The 22,550-nt window shown below is 41.6% G+C and overlaps 2 long non-coding RNA genes across 2 annotated transcripts in view; one reads left to right on the forward strand and one right to left on the reverse strand.

Moving 5' to 3' along the window:
* Window positions 1-22,550, forward strand: part of LOC309849853 — a 524,627-nt gene that overhangs the window by 464,215 nt on the left and 37,862 nt on the right. The window lies entirely within an intron of this gene.
* LOC309849854 overlaps window positions 20,622-22,550 on the reverse strand; it is a 112,668-nt gene continuing 110,739 nt past the window's right edge. Inside the window, exons 2-3 of the long non-coding RNA XR_014303953.1 lie at window positions 21,229-21,352; window positions 20,622-20,827 (exon numbers count right to left, since the gene is read on the reverse strand). This is a non-coding gene — a long non-coding RNA (uncharacterized lncRNA). The remainder of the gene's footprint in view (window positions 20,828-21,228; window positions 21,353-22,550) is intronic.

The following is a 22,550-nucleotide window of genomic DNA, read 5'->3' on the forward strand; positions in this document are numbered from 1 at the left end:
TACTACATATTTTGCTTTTCTACAAAAGTCAAGACAAAAAGCTTTGATGAGGAAATAAGATGGAATGCGGCCTTCTCTTGCCAATAACCTCTTCCTCCTCAACGCATTCCAGTGTCTATTAATTTGGTGTTTGAAAGGTTATGACACACCCAAAGAAGCTAGTGAGCTGCATGTGAAACCAATTTTCTTGCGTTTTGTCCCCTGCCACATTTCTGCAATGTTACTGGAAGCCCCTAGAAAAATCCCAGGAATACATAACAGCATCATACATGGACTTTGTTCCTTTTCCCATGAGGAAGACTGGGCCTGAGGCTCTTGTTACGGGACCCAGAGCATTCACATATCTTTCTCAGTCCAAAGACCAAATACTCTGCAATAAGGAAAGCAAATAGGTTCTGATCACTTCCTATTCTACCATTGGTGAAGGAGGAGTTTCCCCCCTCAATAAACAAGATGGCAGAACACACGACCTGACACCGCACAGATGGGATTGGCAGCAGTGCATTAGTCACAGAGGCTCACAGCCCAAGGGAGTGCGTATACCACATTGGGCCACATGGGGTGGCACTCGGGAGCAGAGTGAGCCAGCAGGGGCTGTGGGAGGCAGGCTTTGGAATAATGAGAGAATGGCGTGACCCTTGGTTCCTGTGGGAAAGGAAATTTGAATAATTGTATGGACTGGCCGGAAGGTAAAGCCCATTAGGTTGAGGATTAGGTAGGCTGCAGCAGGTCTGGCTGATATGGGAATGAGCCCTGTTGGGAGCCTTCTCACTAGTTTGGGGGCATATCTGGCAAGAGCAGGAAAACTCATGGTGTGGCCTCCGGTGTCCTAGGAGGCTCAAAGATGTCAAAGCAGCACTTAAAATTTTAGGTCTTACAATATGTAATGCTTACGGTTTTATCACTTGAGGTCCTTTTTCTCTATCAATTATGCTTGCTTAGTGTTAAATTTAAGAAAAAAAAAATTTTTTTTAAAGATTTATTTATTTGACAGAGAGAAATCACAAGTAGACAGAGAGGCAGCCAGAGAGAGAGAGAGAGGGAAGCAGGCTCCCTGCTGAGCAGAGAGCTCGATGCGGGACCCGATCCCAGGACCCTGAGATCATGACCTGAGCCGAAGGCAGCGGCTTAATCCACTGAGCCACCCAGGCGCCCCAAATTTAAGAAAAATTTTTAAATGTAGCCATCACAGTCAAAAATGAGGTAAGACTTTGGCTAGCACGGCAGGCAACTATGTTCTCCCTGAGGAAAAAAATGAGAGTGTTCAAATAGGCTTTCTCTTTTTAGAATACTGCGGTTATGCAGACAGAAGCCTACGTACCAGTCACAACTACTTCTGCTTTGTAACCCAGCTTTCAGACACCAAGAAACTCAAAACTCAGCTAAGCCTTGAGACCCTGCACCATTCAGATATTGTGACTCTCATGTTTAGACAAGGAAGAAGAAACACAGATTATATCTGAGCCTTGCGTGGCAGTGAATTTCACAAGAAATAGAGAATAGAATCCCTTTGGCTTGTATTAGTGTCCTTGTTTTATTCAGATTAAAAGATCTAGAGTAGAGGGGCGCCTGGGTGGCTCAGTGGGTTAAGGCCTCTGCCTTAGGCTCAGATCCTGATCCCAGGGTCCTGGGATCGAGCCCCATGTCGGGCTCTCTGCTCACCAGAGAGCCTGCTTCCCTTCCCCTCTCTCTGCCTGCCTCTCTGCCTGCTTGTGATCTCTGTCTGTCAAATAAATAAATAATCTTTAAAAAAAAAAAAAAGATCTAGAGTAGACTAGAGAAGGAATTATCCTTCCTTAAATTTAAGAAAAAAAAATTTTTTTTAAAGATTTATTTATTTGACAGAGAGAAATCACAAGTAGACAGAGAGGCAGGCAGAGAGAGAGAGAGAGGGAAGCAGGCTCCCTGCTGAGCAGAGAGCTCGATGCGGGACCCGATCCCAGGACCCTGAGATCATGACCTGAGCCGAAGGCAGCGGCTTGAGCAGAGTGAGCCAGAATAATGACCTGAGAATGTTACCTTACGTGGCAAAAGGGATTTTTCAGATGTGATTTAATCAAGGACTTGGAGAGGTTACAGTGAAATATCCAGGTGAACCCAGTTTAATCATATGAGTTTTTAGAAGTAAAGAAACTTTCCACAGAAGGAGATGATGTGACTATGGAAGAATGTTCAAAGAGGTATAATGTGGCTGGTCTTGAAGACGGAGGAGAGTCATGCCCGATGAAGGCGCGCAGCCTCTAGAAGCTGGAAAAGGCAAAGAAGTGGATTCTTTCCTAGAACTCAAGGGATACAGGCCTGCTGACACCTTGATTTTAGCCTAGTGAGATCCATGTCAGACTTCTGACCTACAGCATGATAAAGAATGAAATTGTGTTGTTTCAAGTGTTAATTCATTACACCAGCAATAGAAAACTAATACACATTTCTAATTTCAGCAAGTCTGAAAATAAAAGGCATGTAGCCATCCCCAAAACAGAACAAAAGTCAAAGATAAAAATCTTTCCATTTCCTTATGACTTCCCCTTTGATATCACCGCCCTCCGGTCTGCCTCTCCCACCACATTCTCACACATCACTTGTCAGCCCACAAGGGTGGCATCTCCAACCTCTCTCCTTTGACTCCAGGACGCACGCACCTGCCCATGCTTCCCAGGTCCCGGTCTTCACCATTCCACCGGTTTGTGGTGAGGCTGTCTCACAGTCCCCTCTTTTACTTCTCTGCTTTCCACTTCGATTCCACAACAGTTTTAATCAGCTCTCTCTCATTAGAGTCGATAGGACAGAATTTGTCTTGATAAATCATTGTAAGTTTTCTAGAACTAGAAGCAGTCACTTGTAATTTCAAAATTATGTCTGTGCACTAATCTTTTTATACACCCTGTCAAAGCCACTCTTTCTTCTACTGATCACAGAAGTGTTTACATGCTCAGGAAGAAATATTAAAAATTTATATCATAAAGCTCAAACTATAAAAATGATATATTTGACAGGATAAAATTAAGCCGATCATTTCAGGACTTATATTACTACAATAAGATAAAGACCCTTAAAATGAACTGGATTATTTGTTACGTCTTAGGGCTGAGTCTCATGTCTGTTGTGACATGGTGGGAAGGAGGGAAGGTATCAACTAGACACTACAACAGCTCATAAATCTAGCGAATCCCTTTGAAGGAAGAGCTTAAAACAGAGACAACTATGAAAACATATGCTCAGAAATCAGTAAAAATATTAAAGAGTACAGGGAATTTTCCATAAGGGTCAAGGTTGACCCCACCTTCCCAGGTGACGGTGACGTATTTATTTATTACTTTGTAATATAATAACATGCTCTGAATATCTCTTTGCAGGTGTGTCTGTATCACATGTGTGTATGTGTGCAAGTACCACATGCTTGTAGAGTGGGTTACTTCTTAGTCCTGTTCCTGTCCAACCAGACCTTTTCTTGCTACTTTAGAAGGGCATCTGACTTAGTAAGATAAAACTAGCATGATCTATAATTTTATCTGTATGGTGATGGGTTATACTAGAAGAGTATTTCAAACTAAATTCCAAAGAGTCCTCAATTCCTACAGAGGAGGGGAAGAGGAAACAAGTGGACAGAACTTAAAGGGTCTCACCTCACTTTAATCAAAGCAGCTGTGTTTTCAATTTCTATTTAGTTTTGGCATGGTGTTTCATTTAAAAAGCAAAAACAGAAACAGAAATCAGCTTTCCTTTAAAAACTTTTGAAGTGGGCACCTGGGTGGCTCAGAGGGTTAAGGCCTCTGCTGTGACTCAGGTCGTGATCCCAGGGTCCTGGTATCAAGCCCCGTGTTGGGCTCTCTGCTCGGCGGGGACCCTGCTTCCTCCTCTCTCTCTGCCTGCCTCTCTGCCTACTTGTGATCTCTCTCTGTCAAATAAATAAAATCTTAAAAAAAAAAAACTTTTGAAGTAACTGGACTAGATGATGAATAAAGCTTCTCATCCATAGTGTTGATAATAATATTATTTATTATTTTACATAATATTTCATGTCTCATAGATAAAATCTTTGCTTTTGGAACAAGTATTTTGGATTTACTTGCTCTCCTCATCATTTATAATGTTCACTTTATTATAAACAAAATAACAAATTTTTTACATTTTAATTCCAGTACAGTTAACATGCAGTGTTATATTAGTTTCAGGGGTACAATCTAGTGGTTCAGCACTTCGTAGAACACCTGGTGCTCACCAGAACAACTTAATCCCCATCACCTATTTCACCCGTCCCCACCCATCTCCCATCGGGTGACCATTAGTCTGTTCTCTATAATTAAGAGTCTGTTTCTTAGTTTGTCTCTCATTCTCTCTTTTTTCCCTTTGCTCATTTGTTTTGTTTCTTAAATTCTACAAATTAGTGAAATCATATGGTATGTGTTTTTCTCTGACTGACTCGTTTCACTCAGTATTAAACTCTCTAGCTCCAATTATGTTGCAAAAGGCATGATTTCATTCTTTTTACAGTTAAGTAATATCTGTTGTATATATATACACCACATCTTCTTTATCCATTCGTCAATCAGTGGACATCTGGGCTGCTTTCATAAGTTGGCTATTGTAAATAATGCTGCAATAAACATAGAGGTGCATGTATCCCCTTGATTTAGTGTTTCTGTATTTTGGGGGTAAATACTCAGTAGTGCAATTACTGCATCAAAGGGTAGCTCTATTTTTAACTTTCTGAGGAACCTGCATACTGTTCTCCAGGGTCACTGCCCCAGTCTGCATTCCCACCAACAGTGAAAGAGGGTTCCTGTTTCTCCACATCTTTGCTAACACTTACTGTTTCCTGTGTTGTTGATTTCAGTCATTCTGGCAGGTGTGAGGTGGTATCTTATTGTGCTTTTGATTCTCATTTCCCTGATGATAAGTGATGTTGAGCATTTTTCATGTGTTTCTTGGCCATCTCTATTCTTTGGAAAAATGTCTGTTCATGTCTTCTGCCAATTTTTTAGTTAGATTATTTGTTTTGGGGGGTGTTGAGTTGTCCAAGTTCTTTGTATATTTGGGATACGAACTTTTTATCTGATACATCATTTGCAAATATCTTCTCGCATTCAATTGGTTGCCTTTTAGTTTTGTTTATTGTTTCCTTCACTGTGCAGAAGCTTTTTATTTTGATTTTTTTTTTATTTCCCTTGCCTAAGGAGACATATCTAGAGAAACATTGCTATGGATAATGTCAGAGAAATTACTGTCTGTGCTCTCTTCCAGTATGTTCAGGATTTCCTGTCTCACATTTAGGTCTTTAATTCATTTTATTTTTGTGTACGGTGTAAGGAAATGGCCCAGGTCCATTCTTCTGCATGTGGCTGTCCAGTTTTTCCAACACCATTTGTTGAAGAGATTGTCTTTCTCCCATCAGGTATTCTTTCTTGCTTTGTTAAAGATTGATTGACCATGTAATTATGGGTTTATTTCTGAGTTTTCTATTCCATCATTGATCAATGTGCAAAATGACAAATTCTTAACAAGAATTTCTTAAGAAAATTTGAACATAAATTTGGTGAATATATTTAACAATAGCATTGACAAAATATTTTGATCCGTTTACAAACACATATGTTGACATATTAGTTGCAAAGAAGTCCTTTTTGTTCGTCTCAGAATCTATGATAAAGTATGTGCAAATAATAAGGATTAATAATACAACTTTGTCCCCTCTCTTCCCTTGTGCCCTACCCTCATTCCCCAACACATATACCACCACCACCTATCAGTGTTAGTTTAGGGGTCTCCTGTCCTCCAAGCATCTTCTTTCTCTTTTCAGGCATTCCCAAGTCTAAGAAAAAAAATGTAAAATTGGAAGTATATCCACTTTCTTTTTTATTATTATTGATATGTTCAGTTAGCCACTGTATAGTACATAATTAGTCCTTGATGTTCAGTGATTCATTAGTTATGTATAACACCCAGGGCTCATCACAGCACATGCCCTCCCCAACACCCATCACCCTGTTACCCGCCTCCTCTCTCCCTCCTCCCCTTTGAAACCCCTAGATTGTTTCTCGGGGTCCATAGTCTCTCGTGGTTCATCTCCCTCTCTGATTTCTCCCCCTTTGGATTTCCCTCCCTTCCCCTGTGGTCCTCCGTGCTATTGCTAATGTTCCACATACAAGTGAAACCATAGGATAATTGTCTTTCTCTGTTTGACTTACTTCACGTAACATAATCCCCTTCAGTTCCATCCATGTTGATGCAAGAATTGGGTATTCATCCTTTCTGATGGCTGAGTAATATTCCATCATGTACATGGACCACATCTTTATCCATTCGTCTGTTGAAGGGCATCTCGGCTCCTTCCACAGTTTGGCTATTGTGGACATTGCTCCTATGAACATTGGGGTTCATGTGCCCCTTCTTTTCACTACATCTGTATCTTTGGGGTAAGTACCCAGTAGTGCAATTGCTAGGTTGGAGGGTAGCTCTATTCTTACCATCTTGAGGAACCTCCATGTTGTTTTCCATTTTCTGAAAATGACAGTTCTCCTTTTCCACACCCTTTTTCCTATTTCTTTAGGGTCTCCTTCTAACCTCCTTTTCCCAGGGAACCCAGTGCCTTAAATGTTATTTCCTCTCGTTTTCTACCAAACCTGGTCTCAGAAAAAGATGGATAATCTCCTTCAAAGTTTGCAATGATGATGAAGCCACATGTCTCCTCCCTTCCAGGAATGCATACTCTTTCAACGGGGGCTCCTGACCCATTAGCACCATTTGTATGGGTGGCCTTTGGAGGTAGAGGGCTCCTTGTCACTGAGTATTTTTGCCACTCATTCTGGATAACTCTTAACATGAAGATGAAAAGTAGGAGTTAAAGTATAGGATTGTGGGGGACACTAGCTGTTGTCTGAGGTTCCATCCAAATCTGTGATTCAATGGCTCCATGATGCAGCTGAGGTAAGTTTTAGTGAGATTTTTAAAATATTAATGGGAAAAATTGCAAATCCTAAGGGAAATTGGGCCTATAAAGATTTTCAGTTGCGAGCATGAGACAGAAGAGAACAAAGCTGGAACCTCAGCCACCTAACCATAAGGACCACTAAACTCATTTTTTCTTCATCTCACGGTTTTACCTAGAGAAAAGCCAAGGTTTCAGACACCCCTGATACCTTTTGGAATTATTTACTTTTTTGTTTTTTTTTTTTAAACCAATAAGAGGGGCGCCTGGGTGGCTCAGTGGGTTAAAGCCTCTGCCTTCAGCTCAGGTCATAGTCTCAGGGTCCTGGGATCGAGCCCCGCATCAGGCTCTCTGCTCGGCAGGGAGCCTGCTTCTCTCTCTGTCTGCCTGCCTCTCTGCCTACTTGTGATCTCTGTCAAATAAATAAATAAAATCTTAAAAAAAAAACAATAAGAAAAGCAAAGGTAAAAATGCTATATATATGTTTTCAGTGACTTAGGAAAGTATAAGGCTATACAATACTTGTCCCTACTCAAGTCTTTCATTAAGTCAGTTAATTAAATAGCTATTATTTTTCCCCTACTGTGTTGCAAGCCCTGTGATACATTTATCAACAACTAGATGTGGCCCCTGCCATCTCAGAGCTCACAGGCAAGCAGAAAAAGATAGGCTATTAACAAGAACTTATAATAAAGTGAAGGAGTGCTTCATTAGAGAAGTTCAAGATACATACGGTATCTGGGGCGCCTAGGTGGCTCAGTCAGTTAAGCAACTGCTTTTGGCTCAGGTCATGATCTCAGGGTCCTGGGATTGAGCCCCGCAGCCGGCTCCCTGTTCAGTGGGGGCCTGCTTCTCCCTCTCCCTCTGCCTGCTATTCTCTCTCTTTCTGTCAAATAAATAAATAAAATCTTAAAAAAAAAATACATATGCTGTCCATACCTTCCTTAATGTAGAAGAATAAGAAGTTTCCTGGAGAAAGGAATATTTAAGTTGATGTGTTGATGTCAGATGTATGAGTGGAAATTGAGGGGAGAGTGTTCCAGCATGTAAACAGCATGTATGGGAGATAGGATGTGGTCCTCTCAAGCAGAAACAAATTCATCATGGTTGGAGTCTAAGTGGTCAGAGACAGACAGGAGAGGTAGGCAGAGACCAGTCATGGAACATCTCATAAGCCACATCACAAAATTTGAAACTTATACTAATAGCAGTGGAAAGGTATTAGAGGGTGTTTAAAAACATGACATAATAGGGGCGCCTGGGTGGCTCAGTCATTAAGCGTCTGCCTTCACCTCAGGCCATGATCCCAGTGTCCTGGGACTGAGCCCCACATCAGGCTCCCTGCTCAGCAGGAAACCTGCTTCTCCCTCTCCCACTCCCCCTGCTTGTGTTTCTGCTCTCACTGTCTCTCTCTCTTTGTCAAAGAATAAATAAAGTATTTTAAAAATTTTTTAAAAAAACATGACATAATAATTGGAGTTTTAGAAGAATCACTTTCACAGTAACATGCATTAAAAGATGAGAGAGTCGCAAATAAAAAGGCAAGAAGTGTAGTGCGGTGAGTTGGGAAGAGTGGATGGTCTTTTAGGAAGTAGGTTGACAAGATTTGATTAATTAGGTTGGGGTGAGGGGTGAGGAGGAAACTAGAATGAAGGATAGTTTCTGAGTTGGACAACTGTGTGTGCGATAGAGCCATGAAGGATGGTTTCTGGGTTGGACAACTGTGTGTGTGATAGAGCCATTTTTCAAGGTGAGAAAAAGGGGAGGGGCTTGGCACATGTGTGCAGGGGAGGGAAGACGGTAAGTTCCGTTTCGGACATAGCAGAATTGAGATGCATTTTAAAACAGCAAGAGGATTATGAGTACTAAAAGATCTAGATATCAAGAAAAGGTTTTGTTAGTCTCTGAGGACATCGCTTACATCATTAAAATGTAAGGTTAAGAGAAAAATCCAAAGATAAAACTGTCCATTCAATTTCTCCAAAATAGCATACCAGGAGAAGTTATACTCTTGATGCCTTTGAATGGACGGCATGTCCTGTTCCTTGTGACATCACTCTTGTAGCAACACCACATCCTTCCTGCATACCAAAGGGTAGGAGGAAAAAGAAAAGGGCAGAGCTCAGCTGGGTTTCAGAGTCAGTGGGAGGACTTGGGCAGAGGACTTGTGACTGCTGGGAAGTAGCCCATCTACCCACTCGTTTCACAGTAGAACCCCTCCCCTGAAGTCAAAGCCCGTGCACCTGGACCCCAGAACCTCCTGCCCTTAGCAACAATACCAACAGTGCCAATACATAGTGCTAAATATTTAAACCTTAGTAGAATGGAGATAATAATAGTACCTACTTCATAGATTTGGGGAGGGGTGAAAGTTCAGGCATAATGAGCACGAAGTACAGCGCTTGACACATGCTAAGTACTCAATAAATGTGGCGTGGTGGTGGTCAGACTCATGACTCATCGGCATTGTGTGATCCTGAAACTCTTAAGTCATCAAATCATCTAATTCTATTGTATTTTTTTTTAAAAAGTTAGTGTAGAGTATCCTTAATTGTATTCTAAATATTCAAAATTTGATAAGACCTTGTTCATCAACAGAGCTGAAAAACTATTAAATATCTATTTTATGTATATGGCATCTACAGATTTAGCCTATACGCTAAATTGAGATCTTGATATTTTGTATTTCTTTGTCTTATAAAAAACTTTAAAGGATTTAGCTAATTTTGTCCAATTTAGCACATTAATAAAACATAAATGATTTTGTAGTTTAATTTTTGCTTAGCTAATCATTTTGAAACATTCAACATTAGAGAGAATATGCTCATTTTAACATTTTAGTGGATTACCTTGAAAGTTAGTATGGAGATAGAAGTTAAGAGGTAGAAATTTCTTTCTTAAATATACAAAACTTCCAACCATAGGGTCTTATTCACATCAATATCTCCAGTTTCTATTTTTTTTTTTAAGATTTTATTTATTTATTTGCCAGAGATCACAAGTAGGCAGAGAGGCAGGCAGAGAGAGAGGAAGGGAAGCAGGCTCCCCGCTGAGCAGAGAGCCGGACATGGGGCTCGATCCCAGGACCCTGGGATCATGACCTGGGCTGAAGGCAGAGGTTTTAACCCACTGAGCCACCCGGGTGCCCCTCAATATCTCCAGTTTCTTAACAAAGATCTCAGCAAATATTTTTGAAGAATGGATGATAGAAAAGTAGATTGAAATCTGGGGCTTTTAAGATCAAATGTCTTTTAAGAGACTAAACTCATTAGGGATCCCAGCAGAGGGAATTATTTCATAATATACTCAGAAGGCTAAAATCATGCATAGATGATCCAGCGAGGTTTCCGGAGTGTGAACCCGACACCAGCACCATTCATATCATCAGATAACTTTTCAGAAATGCAAACTCTGAATCAGAAACCCTGGGGTGGAGGGGTGGGGGCTGCTAAGCATTCCACTTTAATAAGCTCAGTTTGGAAAACCATTGAGGGGGAAGGCACAAAGTCGGTCCCTAGACTTTATAGATCCACCGGGTGTGTAAAATGTTAAATACTAAGCAGATATATAAGTCTTGGTCAAAATGCCAGCATTTTGCTTCCAGAATTCTACATTCACCTGGCAACTTCACACCATGTAAGTTAACTGCAGATTCCATCTAGGCATCTGAGTTTAATTAATTATGGTTAATTGCCCAACAAACAGATCTGAACAGGAAGTTTGCTCTAGAACAAAGTGGGAATAAATTGAGTTAACCTATGAATTCCTTGAGGGTAGAGACAGATATTGTTCATTATTGGATCCCCATTTTCCACAAAGGTGCTTATCATGTAGAAGGTACTCGTACCTAACTGTAGAATGAATGTGTATTACACACATGGGAAAACCTGACCCGGGAGGTTCTTCCACATGGTCCAAATGGGAAGCTGATGAAATTAACCTGGGCTTAAGTCACAGTTCCAGCCCTTGTAGCTAGTGACCTTACACTAAATAGTTTCTCTAAGCTTTATTGCCCTTAAAGGGCAGCAAAGATAGTAACAGTCTCTAACCCATAGAGTTATTCTGATGATTAAAAGAGAAAATACCTATGAAGTACATAGCAGGGCGCCTGCAGTATATGAAATTTCAATTAACATTAGCCCTTTTGGTAATTTTTAAATTATTTTTATTGTCATTTCAGTAACACTACTGTGGAGGAGCCAATGGTTAGGCATAAGACCCCTGTCTTATTCAGTTTACATTATTAGGACTTCAGCCTACCCCATCCGGCAACCTGCTTTCCCTGGAAAGAAGCATAGGAATTTTCCTTTATTGAAGTTCTTTCTAGGAGCTGGAGAATTACAACCAGAGAATAAGATAAATGCCCTATTATTGTATGACTCTTGAATTTTAGGCAGGTTTCAGTTAGCTAAACAAGGTCAAAAGTTTAATGTTTATAGAAACATCTGTCAAAGTAAAGATTTGGCCACTTTTGTAATAAATCCAGTTCTTAGCTCTGATGATAGGAAAGAAAAATATAAAGGGGTAGAAGGAGGGATGGAGGAAGGAAGACAGAGAAGAAATAAAGAGCTCCCTGAAGTCCGATCTTAAAGGATGATGAATCCAGTTGCTAACTATCATGTTGGAGGAATGCTGGCCTCAGATTCTAACAGCTTAATTATGGATCTCTTGATATATCTTCAGACAATCTTCATATAAATCGAATCAGAGATTTGAAGCTCAGATTGTTGAAATCATTAAAACACAAACTCGTTTACTGAAATTAAATATAGGTCATTACTTAAGGAGCCCTTCCAGAATGGAACTTTCCATTCTTCTCCTCCTTTGGGATAATTATCTATGTAATACTTAGCACTAAATGGTTAAATACACAGTGCACCTGTGCCCTGAGTCGAGGTTGGAAGAATGATTATTTGTCTCGCATGGGAAGTATCTCAACTTCTCGATTTCTGTGGATTGTAAGATGACCTGGATTCCCATCAGGAAACATCTCTTCCCACAGGGTAGCCTGTGTGCTCCATCACTGTGAGCGGACCAGCAATGAACACGGAGAGAAAGCAGCCCCTCGGGCACCAGAAGGAGCCCCAGTCAGATCAAGACCAAGAGAGATGTCCCTAGTTTAACAAGGAACTGCAGCAGGCACTTCATGGAACACTTTGGTAGTACCAAAGCGTCACTGAAAATTTTTTTCATAGAAGTTCTACTTAAAATGTATTTTAGAAGTTGCAGATGAAATGGTTACCAGCTCACTTCCAGTAAGATAAGTTTCAGAACTTCCTAGGAATCATTCAAGCCTTTCTTCCATGCCTTAACCATGGGCAACTCTGAGACTCCCACCCCCGGCACCTCCTTGCATTTGGAAATATGTTCGAGTTTTTTCCCTTGTACCCACTCATTCTATCTTGCCAGGTTTGTTTATTTCTTTGTTTTTGTTTGTTGTTCTTGTTTTACCAACCCTTCAATTTAGTGTCTTGCTGTTTCCCTGCTCATTTGGACCTGATATTTCTACCTCCTCTCACAGCCAAGTCGTCCTCAGTAGTCAGCCATCAGACCTTTTTTTAGTTCAAGTCCTGCACATATATACCAGTTATATCCCTTCCAAACACAAAACTCAGCCCAAAGACCTCTACTTGTCCAAGAGAGAGGTCAAGAGCCAGGATCCTGAAACATGAGTAAACAAATTCACTTGGAAAGGATGGAATAAGAAAGGCACATGCCAAAGAGGGTCAGCAGAAGCCAGAAGAAGAGGGATCCCCACCAGACCAGCGACTGCCCTTCACCGTGCTGGTAGAGGGTTCTCAGAGCAAACACAGGAGGAGAATTCAGAAATTGAAAGTTGAGCCTTGGAGGGTGGAATAGCGAGGTGGACGTGGGTCCCGCAGTTTGGTGTTATTGGCACAAAGAGAAATTGAGGCAAAAACATCAGTACCTCACAGTTGCTTCACATTTGATTCTTGCCTGCAGAGAGCTGAGCTGTAGGTAAAAGGGATGAAGCCAAGATAAATCAGCTTCTGGGTTTGCGCTGGACCTGCCCTAGGAAGACAACTAGACAAGTTCCCTTGGCATTATGGAGTTTTCCTGCTTCAGCCGAATCAAGCACATAAACCAAAGTAAGCTGTTTCCTTGAAAGCTTCCATATTATTTTGTCTTTTTAGTCATGGCTAAACATTAGTTGTAGGAGGAGGTGGACGCAGTAGCCAGCAGATAGGTAGGCCGTCATCAGTCTTCCCAGCTGTTCTGAAAGGCATCCCAGAATGAGAGGTACAAAACTGAGGACTTGGCGTTTTTAGGTCTAGTACTGCGTTTAGGGTTATGTTTGGATGACTTTCTTCATAAGACCTTAATCTCTTCCGTGTTCTATTAATGAATCAAGTTCTGTGTCATCTGGATGGCTCAGTCAGTTGGACGTCTGCCTTTGGCTCAGGTCATGATCCCAGAGTCCCAGGATCCAGCCCCACATCAGGCTTCCTGCTCAGGAAGAGTGGGCTTCTCCCTCTCTCTCTGCCCCTCCCCCCTGCTTCTCTCTCTCTCTCTCTCAAATAAATAAATAAAATCTTTTTAAAAATATGCTAAAAAGAGAATGGAGTTCTAGGTGGAGCAATTTTAAAAAATTAATGTAATGCAAAGGCAACTCTAAGACCAAGAATGATAAGTACTGAAAAATCATTAACATTCAAATTCTTCTCATGAGGCCCTATACCTGGATATAGATTTCTACCTTATTTCTCATAAACAAGATCCAGGGTTCTAGAGGAGTAGGAATTACCAGAGCGAGAATTATGGGACAAACCTAGAATATCTTGGGTTTATTAAATGTGGTTTAGAAGCATCTTCTGAACAGAAGCTAAAAGAGAGTATTCAAGAATAAAATTAGATTGATAACATTAAAATATCAAAGAGATCAAAAGAGGAATTGCCAGCAACAAAATGGAATCACAGAAAATAGAAACATAAAATATAAAAGAAGAAAAAACATGTGGCTCACAAGAAAGTAGGTTTGATGAGCACATCTTTCTACTTGGCTGCACATTAGAATCACTTGAGAAAATTTTTTAAGCACTAATGTCTAGGCCCACCTCCAGAAATTCTGATTAATTGGTTTGAGGAGAGATTGGGAAAGGAACTAACACTAGCATTTCTCCTTTTCAAGCAACTCATGTGGTCATGTCTGACTGATACTACTAATTACAATGGGTTGAACCTCGAAACTCACGTCCACACCAGGATGCTTGCAACAAGGATTTAAAAAAGAGATAAAACGACAGTGTCTTCGTGCTTTTTATAGCCCATGTATTATATATATGATTTTTTTTTCAATTTGTTGATTACTATAATGCTCCTCAAATTCTTGAACAGACTTTGGCAGTATGATGATGGAAAATTTAGTATATGAGCAAACAAACGTCAGTTTACAATAGAAATCCTACTTTATGGGAATGTTATTGCTAACCTCTAGGGGGAGCTCAAGGCTCCTTCTCCCCACCTCCCTCCTTTCTCCATCCCAGGGAGAATTGCTTGGGTTTAAGTTTAGGATTTTACTGGTTCTTTGATAGGAGATGGCACCATATTGCCGAGTTAATACTGGTATAATGTGGCTGTGGATTCTCTTCTTTGGAAATTGAGGGGGAAAAGAGTTGATTTGCACTGGGCTTTTTCTAGGGGAGACAGAAATAATTTCCACTGTTGGCTAAATAGGCAAAAAAGGAGTCCTTCATGGGGTCTGTTGAAACCTCTTGTAGTTCTGCACTAGGCTTAGCACCTCATCTAATATTTCTTTGCCTTGTCTTGCTTCACCTTCGTCATCTGTCAGGTTTTATCTGCTCCCCCATCCTCATCCTCACTATGAATGGGGAGGGATGTTGTTGGTAGTGTTTGGATAGCGTCTTAATAAAGTATCACTTAATAACACCACTATTCTTATTTGGGTACTATTTTTTTTAATAGGAGAAATTAGATCAGATAGTTGTTGCAGCTCAGACTTGAAAAAGATAAGGGAAGTTAAGTCAAAAATATCAAGGCTGAGCTTCTTAGTTTAAAAAAATAGAGAAATAATAGTGCCTGACTTTGTCTTGATTGTCAGGCATATCAATATGCCTATATATAAGACTTTGTCTTGATCAGCTTATCTATGAAGATTGGAAGAATCACACAAACAGAAAAATCCTATCATAATATTTAATAAAAGATTTACCAGGTGCTGAGCAAAACTGCAAACAGCAGCCTTCTCCCTGTGTCTCACATGGCAGAGAGAGAGCACTCTATGTCTCTTCTCTTCCCATAAGGGCATTAATCCCATCATAAGGGCTCCATAGTCATGATTTCCTCTAAACCTAATTGTCTTCCAAAGGCCCCATCTTGAAATACCAGCACACTGGGAGTTAGAGCTTCAACATACGAATTTTAGGGGACACAGTTCTGTCCGTGGCAACCATAGAAGAGAGACAGTCAAATTGAGAAACTTTCATAACCTGTTTTAAATCCAGACCTTGGAAACAATAAACTTGGAGAGACTGAAGATAAGATGAAGCCGCATACTGACCTGGAAGGAGCTCCCCAGTGCTCTTTTTAGGTAGGAATGTGGTTGAAAATGGAGGAATGGCTCGACCACCCACTTCAAAGGGTCTTCCCTGGTAGATAAGAAAAGTCGTTTTTTTGTAGTTGTTGTAAATCATGCTTCTAAGGTAGGACAGGGCAATGCAGTAAGAGATGGAAGCTTCATCGTGTCTTCATTCACAAAACTCCAAATACTGCATGGTAGAGATTCCGACGTTAATCTAGTTCCTCATGATTGACTTCCGTTTTCTGCAGAATTGTGGTTTTAGACATACAGCATCTACACTGAGAAGAATACCTTTAGATAATACTTTATTAATATTCTTAACCAGAATTAATTTGGGGCAGGGTCGGGGGTGGGGGCATTGTAATGACTTCTGACATCAACTATCTAAAGTTGGACCAAACTTCACAAGCGAAGGGCATGGCCACTCACAAGACTACTGCCCACTAAGACAGCAGCTGCAACTGCAGAGGTCCCCAGGTCACCCTCACCTCTGACCAACGATCTATAAATTTGAGGGTCCCCTCGAATTTATATCCACTCAGGTTCAATAAGTCACAAGAACAGTTCAAAGAACTCAGAAAACCACTATATTTTTTAATTAAAGTATTATCTCAGCAAAAGCACACAAGTCATAAAGCGAGGTCTCGGAGGTTCTATGCTCCAATCTCGCATTGTGCTTTCCCTATGGAGCCAAGTTACATCACCCTCCTCACACGTCAACAGAATACTCGATAACAGAACAACGCCAACTGGGGAGGCACACTCAAGCTTTGGTGTCCAAAACTTTATGGGGATTTCATTACATAGTTAATCACTGTCAGAATCAACTGCTGAGCTCAATTTCCAGCCCCACCTTCCCTCTCTAGAGATCTATCACTGTGGCTCAAAGCCCCAACCCTCTAGTCACATGGTTGCTCCTTCAGGCATAGCCCGCCTCTCATCTTGAGTCATCTCATCAACACAAACCATCAGGGACCCACCCTAAGTCAGTCTGTTAAACTATCAGGACTGACCATAAAGAGCAAAGACACTTCCTATCAGGAAATTCCAGGAGTTTTGAGGCGATGTCCCAGAAACCAGAGATAAAAGAAAGCCCAATTCTTTATTATACAGGCTACCCCCTGGCCTTTGGCTATGGTTCTTTCTATATGCCTAACATCTGGAGTAGCCAATGTGGGGTAGGTACAGGAGGCTTTTGACCCAATGTCACAGTACTTTTGACCAATATCAGTATTATCTCACCAACAATGCACTGTTCCACCCTAAGTGTGATACATGTAATCTGAAAAATAAGGATAAAAAGATCTGGCATATTCCTGGAGTCCCACTAAGCCGTTGTGCAACAGAACCAACGGGAATTCACTTTGTGGTGAGTCACAGACACACCAGGTGGAGTTGTTGCACAAAGTGAACTTTATTTGCGGCAAATAAGGAGCTCACAGGAGTAACTTCCAAAGCCAGGACTCCCTGAGCAAGGGTGGATGGGTCCCCTTTCCTGAGGGTTAGGATGAGTATTTAGGGAAGCTGTAGTATGTAGAGGCTGGCATAAGGCAGTGCACGTGCCTTAAGGAAACACACCTATACACGTTGCATGTTACATAAATGAGGCTTGTGCGCATTTTAGCATTTTGGTATTATAATGGGGTAAATGTAGTTGTTGGTCATTCAGAGGTCACTCATGCACAGGCCTGAGTCAGAGGTTTAGCTCAAACTGGTCTGGGTGGTCTGGGCCAGTGGGAGGTCTGGTCAAGACAGCTGCTATCACCAGGGGGGTGGTTTTGGTTTCCATTTGCCTGAGTTAAGAGATGAACTAAAAAGAAGAGCTTAAGGGAAAATGTGGAACAGAGGTCAGTGAATACGCTGGTGGGCACTCAAGGCCAGGTCTTGGGGTCTAGCTGGTGACAATTAGCAGTCAGTCCATTTACCATTATATCATATAACCAAAATGTCTCTCTGGGCAAGATTCAAGTTTGCTGGCTTCCATGTGATCAACTCATTTTCAAAAAATAGAAGTTATGGGACCCCTGGGTGGCTCAGTTGGTCAAGCCCAACTGCATTCGGCTCAGGTCATGATCCTAGAGTCCCAGGATCTAGTCCTGCATCCGGCTCCCTGCTCGGCAGAGCATCTGCTTCTCCCTCGGACCTCTCCCCTCTCATGCTCTCTCCTCTCATTCTCTCTCTCAAGTAAATAAAGAAAATCTTTTTTTTTAAAAAAATAGAAGTTGTCTCAGAAATATATGTCATCACTGTTTTAGGCATCTGGTATAACTGAGCTAAAGGACAATATAATCACTTGCTCCGAGCCTCTTTCCAGGTGTTAATGTGATACACTGGAATTCCCTGACTGGGTAACCCATTATTCCCTGACTGGGTAACCCATTCATTCATTTTTCCCTTAGCTATTATCTCTCCCCTCCATTTGTACCCGAAATGTTGGACCTTTGGAAAGGATGTTTGTTGCAGCTGCTGAGCTGGTGTAGATTGCCAGATACACTCATTCAGCAAGAGCTCTCGCTCCCCGCCATCTACTGCCATCCATACGGGGAATGATTATATATGTAGGGAATGAACAGGCTACTTCTACCACTAGGAGGTACAGCTGCATTAACTGTCAAGGTCAGTTTTGCCAGATGTGGTTAAGGCACGGTCCAACCCATCAAGCCCTTAAGAATTCTGACCCAAGTGTGCCTGGGTGGCTCAGTGGGTTAAGCCTCTGCTTTCAGCTCAGGTCATGGTCCCAAGGTCCTGGGATCGAGCCCTGCATCAGGCTCTCTGCTTGGCAGGGAGCCTGCTTCCTCCTCTCTCTCTGCCTACTTGTGATCTCTGTCTGTTAAATAAATAAAATATTTAAAAAAAAAAAAAGAATTCTGACCCAAAGGTTTCAAGGTACATTATAGTTTCCTGTTTACAAACCATCCCTGTTTCCAGGACTTGCAGTCGTGTCCCCCATCCTAGGACCACCGCATTAGTAAGGAAAAGAACATTTGGGATGATGTGGGGAAGAAAAAAAATATGTAGTCATTGTCGTACCATGATCCCCCCCCCCCACCCGGTCCTTTCCCCCAGATACACCAGGAAAGCAGAGGCATTCATGTAGCGGGGCCCTCCCCTGGCTTCCTTCATGTGGAAGGTGAGCTCACACCCAGGAAAGTACGTAGGCCGGTCCTTCGTGTCTGTATCTCCTGCCGTCGGTCTTCGACAGCCAGTGCTCCAGCTACCCTCCCAGTTCTCTCTTAAACTGCTCATCTGAAGAGAGATCTCCTCTGCCCATGGCTAGACAATATGGACTCTAAAATATGTTCCATAGTCTGAAGAATTGTGATTCAGTGATCCAAGTTGTTGCAGAGTTTTCTGTTCTGGTCCTATTAAACCATTTCTAGCATTTACATGTATCACCAAGTAGGCAAAGCCTTGTCCGAAGCGTCTTCCTTTCTGGACCATTTGCAGCCTTCTGGAGCTACTAGTATCGGCCCAACTTGCCAACTATGTGTGGGGCCTTCCCCCAGGGAGTCTGCCTCATAGCCATCTGCAATCTCTGCCTCTCTCTTCAGCAGACAGAATAGTTCCAACGGAGAGAGCAGCGCCCAGAAGGTTCCGTGGTAAGACAGAACTTGTTGGTACAGCCACATGCTGCTGGGGGACTGCAAGGCGGCCCCTGTGAGCAGGGGTCCTCTTTCCCGGAGGGTTATCTCCGAAAACATTTTAAAAGCTGTCAGACCTTATCACCGCTTGGATAGTGCCCTGGAAACAGCTACCAACTGACCAACAGATAACTGTTTGGTTTACAGAGAGCAGCTCCACAGCAAGTGATAAGCGTTAAGTTTGAAAGGCCACTGCCTGATCGAAGAAGGTAAAAGACTGATCACCTTTTACCTGGTGCTGTCACAAATGGCAAATGCTCGTTCCTGCTCCACATACCAGCGGATCCATCCAATGATGGAAACAAAATATCTGCTAGTTTGTATACTTAATAGTAACTGCTCATCCACACTGCAAGACACTGATCTAATTAGTAGGATTTTTTATCTGTCAGAGTTACCAATGGAGCAGAATGGAATTTCCAGAAATCTATATAAGAATCTGATGTCTCTAGGGCACCTGGGTGTCTCAGTTGGTTAAGCATCTGCCTTGGGCTTAGGTCATGATCCCAGAGTCCCAGGATCCAGCCCCACATCAGGCTCCCTGCTAGGTGGGAAGCCTGCTTCTCCCTCTCCCTCGGCCCCTCCCCCGCTTGGGCTCACTGTCTCTGCCTCTGTTGGATAAATAAATCTTCAAAAAAAAAAAAAAAGAATTTAATATACAATAAAAGTGGCATTTCTAGTCATTCTAGATAAGTATTTGGTAAATGTTATCAGGCTAATTGTTAACCAATTGGGGAAAAATGTAGATCTTGATTAATCCTCTATCAACAGATAAAGATCTAAGTTATTCATTTAAAGAATGTGATAGATAAACCATAATTTATTCAACCTACTCCTTTGGTGAAGAATTGGGGTCATCACAAATAATGCAATAAACATCTTTGGACTTTCATCCCCCTTATAAAATGGGAGTTCTAAAAGTAGGAATGCAGAATTAAAATGTATATGAATGCTCAGTATTACCAGACTACTTTCCCGAATTACAGTAATGACAGGCGGAGTTCTAGGATGACCTCCTTTGACGTACACGCCCTGCGATAATCCCCGGTCCTCTGAGTAATGTGGATTCCCTGATTATGTCAGCCTCGTGGCTGACAGCCAGCAAGGAAATGGGAGGGGCCTCAGTCCTGCAACTGCAAGGAAACGAATTCTGCCGGCAAGTCGAGGGCATGATGCAGCCCCAGATAAGAACTGTGGCCCTACACACATTTTTATTTCAACCGTGTATGATTCTAAGCAGAGAACCCAGCCCCACCGTCCCTGGATTTCTGACCTCTTGACACTGTGAGCTAATACGGTTGTGTCGTTTTGAGCCCCCAGGTGTGTCGTAATGTTACACAGCAAAGAAAATTAATACAGTGAGGATTTACCTTTCCAACAGCAATGCGCCAGGTACCTATTTTTCTCATCTTACCAGCAGCAAAAGTTAACTATGCATATTGTTTAACTGAGTCAATTTGATAAGTTGACTCAAGGATAAGGAAAGGTTATCTCATTTTTGATACATTTTCAGTAAAGACTCCCTTTATTTTGTATTTCTGAGTAAGACTGAGTACCTTGCCGTGTGTTTTTATTTGTTCAGATTTCCCCTTCTGTGAGTCTCCACTTCACGTACTTTGACCATTTTGTTCTTGAGTCATGCGTCCAGGTCTTGTCAAGGGCTTGAGCACATACTGAACTGACTTGTTGCACTTCCAAAATCTGTGGCGATGGAAACAATAACCCAAATGGTTTAGACATTTTGTACTCATGGCGCGACAGGCAGCATGAGTTCCATGTTCACATCTGCCTCCATTGTCCCCGGGTCCCATGTGCCGAGGGAAAGGGCTCGTGTCCAGGTCCCAGCTGAGGAACCCCACGTTTAGCAACTTCCAGTCTTTTAAAGAGCTGTAAGCAGTTCTGTCCAGACTTTGTTCCACAGAGAGATACCATCTTTGTTGTCCTGGGCTGGAAGCAAATCTGTCCTTTCCCCTCAAGAAGGACACCACTTCTAGTTTTGAATGAGCCTGTGTGCTCTACAATGCTAGAAAAGGCAGTCTGGAATGGAAGCTGACACAAGTTGTGTAAAAACACCATGGAGAATTGCCTTCAAACACACCTACCTTTTGTCCACACACTTCTCTGAGTAGAACATTCTTTCCCGCACTCTAATCTGACTGATGAGATACGACCACGTCCATCCATTCAATTTGTAAACACGGGCAGCTCTCTTATGACCAGGGTTTTCTGGGAGAGAAGAAAAGAATTACACACAAGAGTTATAATCTCAAGGGCACCCGCTGTATCCCTGAAAAAAAAAAAAGTATTTTCAATTGTTGAAAAAAAAAGTGTTTTTGATTCTTGGGGACCCTCCTCTCCCAGTAACACAGCACATCAGTTATAATAGCTAACACTTATATGACACATTTCTAAGAGCTTTACATACATAGACCCATTCAAATCTTACAACAGTGTGGTTGAAAATATCATTATATTAAATAAGAAAAACAATAAGAGCATCTCAATTGGTTTTTATAAAAAAAATTTGATAAAATCGAATTTGGTAATTTCTTTTTTTAACTGAGATACAACTGACACACGACTTTCACTTGACCCGTACCTGTTATATTAGCTTCAGCTCTACAGTGTAACGATTCAACATGGTCATGCTCTGTACACCACAAGTGTAGCTACACTCTGTTTCCACACTACACTATTATAATACTATTGACTATATTCCTTATGCAGTACCTTTCTTCTCTGGGACGTCTTCACTCCATATCTGGGAGCCTTACCTCCCACCCCCCTTCAAGCCTTTTGCCCATCTTCCTGTCCTTTTCCCTCTAGCAATCATCCATTCGTTCCCTGTATTTGTGGATCTGTTTCTGTTTTTGTTTGTTTGTTCATCTTTTTTTTTTAGATTCCACACATACATGAACTCATATGGTATTTGTCTTTCTCAGTCTGACTTATTTCACTTAACATAATACCCTCTAGGTCCATCCATATTGTCCCAAATGGCAAATTCCCATTCTTTTTTATGGCTAAGTAAAATTTTGTTGTATATCATATGTATATAGTACATCTTCTTTGTTTATTCATCTATCCATGGACACTTAGGTTGCTTCCGTAAGAGTTCTCAACAGATCACTTTCTTTTTTCTAATTTAAATTCAATTAATTAACATATAATGTATTATTGGCTTTAGGGGTACCATCTGTGATTCATCTGTCTTTTTTTTTTTTTTTTTAATTTCATTTATTTGACAGATCACAAACAGGCAGAGAGGCAGGCAGAGAGAGAGAGGAAGGGAAACAGGCTTCCCGCTGAGCAGAGAGCCTGATGTGGGGCTCGATCCCAGGACCGTGGGATCATAACCTGAGCTGAAGGCAGAGGCTCTAAACCACTGAGCCACCCACGGGCCCCTCATCAGTCTTATATAATA

This window comes from Mustela nivalis (genome assembly GCF_964662115.1).
Source record: "Mustela nivalis genome assembly, chromosome: 16".
Lineage (NCBI taxonomy): Eukaryota > Metazoa > Chordata > Mammalia > Carnivora > Mustelidae > Mustela > Mustela nivalis.